At 47.3% G+C, this 3,308-nt stretch overlaps 1 long non-coding RNA gene across 1 annotated transcript; it reads left to right on the top strand.

Annotated features, from left to right (window-relative positions):
- The first annotated feature begins 871 nt into the window (after positions 1-871).
- LOC116788898 lies at positions 872-2,626 on the top strand. The gene is made up of 3 exons (XR_004357793.1): positions 872-966; positions 1,485-1,599; positions 1,812-2,626. It is a non-coding gene; the product is annotated as an uncharacterized LOC116788898 (long non-coding RNA).
- The last annotated feature ends 682 nt before the right edge of the window (positions 2,627-3,308 follow it).

A 3,308-nucleotide genomic window follows, 5' to 3' on the forward strand; every position in this document is an offset into this window, starting at 1 on the left:
ACCCCAAAGGCTCAGAAGATCTGTATTTTTTAGCAGAGAAAAGGCCCATTCCCTTTCCAGTGCCCCATCCCACAGCAGGCACTGCCTGGCAATTCCCAGGGACATCACTGGAGCCTGTAAACAGCTCTGCTGCAGGGAGACACTGCCCTCTGCAATGACCAAGAGATGATGTTGGTTAACTTTTCTCAATGTCTCCTTTCATCTTCCTGTAGATGTGGCACTTAGGGAGATGGGTCAGCAGTGGCCTTGGCAGTGCTGGGGAAATGGTTGAACTCCATGATCTTAGAGGGATTTTTCAACTTAAATGATTCTGTGATTCCTTACCCACCTCCTGGCTTTCAGGCTTTGGAGTTCACAATCCCTGATGTGATCTGTAAGGTCACTTTCCTGGTTTTTTAATTCCCTCATTATACTGCATGAGACATCAATTGGTATCCCATCCTGGCTGCAGAACCAGCTTCATATCGAGACACACAGACCCAGTGCATCACATTGCACAGGTGAATCATCTCCAGAAGCTGATGTTTGACTGCATCCATGGACACTTGGCTTCCTGGTTGTAGATAATGCTCAAAAAGCAGTGGGACAGGAGCAGTGTGAATCCATCAGTGCATGACCCAATTACAAAAAAATCCTTCCCTGTGAGGGTGGTGAGGCCCTGGCACAGGGTGCCCAGAGAAGCTGTGGCTGCCCCATCCCTGGAAGTGTTCCAGACCAGGTTGGATGGGTCTTGGAGTAACCTATTCAAGTGGAAAGTGTCCCTGCCCATGGCAGGGGGATAGAATGAGATGATCTTTAAGGTCTTTTCTAACCCAAACCATTCTATGGTTCTGTGACCTGGCTCCTGAGAACCCACAGAGCCCTGGGGACAGCAAGAGGATGTCATCAGGATGCAACAGCTTTGAAGATGAGGGGAGAATCGGGTGGGAATTGTGCCCCCCTCAGGAGATCTCTATCACTCACGAGGTTAGTGCCCCATTTCCAAACACATGCAAACCCACAAGACTTGGCACTCCAGTGCTAATCTTGAACCTTCAGCCTGACTTGAATCACTGCTGCTCTCTCCAGTGTTTAAATAAATTATTAGAAAACCTCTGCCAAATGCATAAATCCCATCCTAATGCCCCCTGATGTCAGAGGGAAGGTGCCTGGTAACATTGTTGGTCCTTGGATCAGGCCTCAGAAAAGCAGCTGCAAGATATTAACCCACAGGCTCAGAAATTCAGCTTTGCTTTAACTTGGTCTAAACCTTTGTAAATAACTCACGATAGGTCAGGGAAAAGAGAAGCCAACAGCTCTGAACCGGCTGTGTTCCCCTGTCCTATAAAATCAGCTTATGCTCTTTGGAAAGAGGAAACAAATTCACTCAGAATGGTGGCAGTTCCCTTCCCACAACCCAAACTGTTCAAGAAGCACAGAAATCACTGTGATGTTGCTTCACCGTTTTCCAGGGCTGATAACAATTTTCTCCTTGTTCTGCTCAGCATTCCCACAGTGACTGTTTCCTATCACTTCTCAATTGCCAAGAAATCCCCTCCTGCTGCTGCAAGAAGCGTGACAGCTCCTAGCAACTGTCTCCTCATGGCAGGTAAAAGCAAGGTAGGAGAGGAGCAGGTATGTTTTCTTCTGGCATGAGATATCATGAGCAACGTGGTCATCTTGAGGGGTATCAGGCTTTAGGGGGGTGGGTCTGTCCTAGCTTGGGGGAATCATGCCATCTTCCTCTGGCTTCAGTTGTGCCAACCAGCACCTGAGAGTGCCACAATAAGATGAATTATAAACTGAACACCAATTTCTTTTGTTCTTTAAAGTGGTTCTGAAGGGGCAGGTGCTGTTACCTGGCTCAGCTGAGAAAATTGCTCGGCGCTGCAGCAGTTTGTGTCGTGATGATCAACTCCCCAACTGGGAAAACAATGGTTCAATAGGGAATTACAGAGGTGGAACAGAGTGAAGATGGGCGGTGATGGCTGAACATCATGTCAAGATCTCCACAGGCAGAAATATGGAAATTATAACATATTTTCCACAATGCAAAGGGCAGGATTCCTATGCAGTGTTGGCATATGCAGAGCAGCTGGGAAAGGTGGGGATGGAACGTACCACGCTGTCACTTCTGGGGAAAGCAGCCAAATGCACTGACAGTTCCATGTAGGCTGGCTCCAAACCAAATGGCTTCCCAGCAGGATTTCCAAATTACTACCTTGACCACCACATGTGCTTCTTCCACGGTCTGAAAATCCATCTATGTAAATGAACATTCCTTCATTGTACCAGGATAATTAATTTCTGCCCTGAAGTGCCACTTTCCAGTTCGCATTTCTCTGGTCCCTGTGAAGATCTTAACAAGACTGAGAAGCCTCAGGCCTCATCCTGCCTGCATCAAGAGCTGTTTAACTGCTTGTGAATCCTCTCTCAAACCTTGGAAGGGGCACCTCCACAGGCCAGAGCTTTGCAGAGCCCATCCAAATTGCATTGCAGGGATGAAGGGCATCCAAGGGCTTGCTTAAAGTGCTGCTGAAATGTGGTCTCCTCTGGAATGAAACACAATCATTGATTAACAACATGCACAATTAGCCTTTTAAAGTCCAGCTCAAGGAGAAATTGCAGACAGGAGCAGTCATGGCATGAGGAGGGCAGAGCATCTGGCTCCGGATCTCTGCTGAATTAGGTGTCAGAGCAGCCTGGATCCTAACAGCCATGTTAAACCAGGTGCACTGCTGTTTTCCTATCAACAGGGATTACATTGGTTAAAACCATTTATTTGATACTGACTAATCGAGGAAGGCCCAGAGGAGCTGGGAAATAAAAGGGGTAATCAGATATTCCAGAGCTCTCCCACTCAGAGCACGCACGCGAATGTTCAAAGCCAACGCGGTGCAGGTGCATATTCCCAAATGCAGACTGGGTTGGCAAATGACTCCGTTTTCCATGGGAGCTACTGTGTCCACAAAGAACTTCCCGGGCTCCAGCTGCCATCTCGTGGTCATATGAGACATCTCCCTATTTTTTTTCCCTTCTGATTAACACTGTTCGTGGCCCAAGCAGTACTTTTCCAGGATTGGAAATGTCAAAAATTTATGGGAAATGTTTTCCTCGGGAAAGCCCTGGTCGAAAGCATCATATTCCCAAATTGCAGTAGGTTTGACCTTCTCACCACACATTAGAGAGGATACTTGGTTTTTTGTCGTTTGGAAAACAGTGACCTTAGGAAAAGGTGGACTCCAAGGGAGGGGAGGTGTTTAACATCGCTCTTTGTCCTTGAAACCTCCAGGGAATTTTAAGCAGTGTTTAGCAGCACACTCAGGTTT

Source organism: Chiroxiphia lanceolata, chromosome 6 (assembly GCF_009829145.1).
Source record: "Chiroxiphia lanceolata isolate bChiLan1 chromosome 6, bChiLan1.pri, whole genome shotgun sequence".
Classification (NCBI taxonomy): Eukaryota; Metazoa; Chordata; class Aves; order Passeriformes; family Pipridae; genus Chiroxiphia; species Chiroxiphia lanceolata.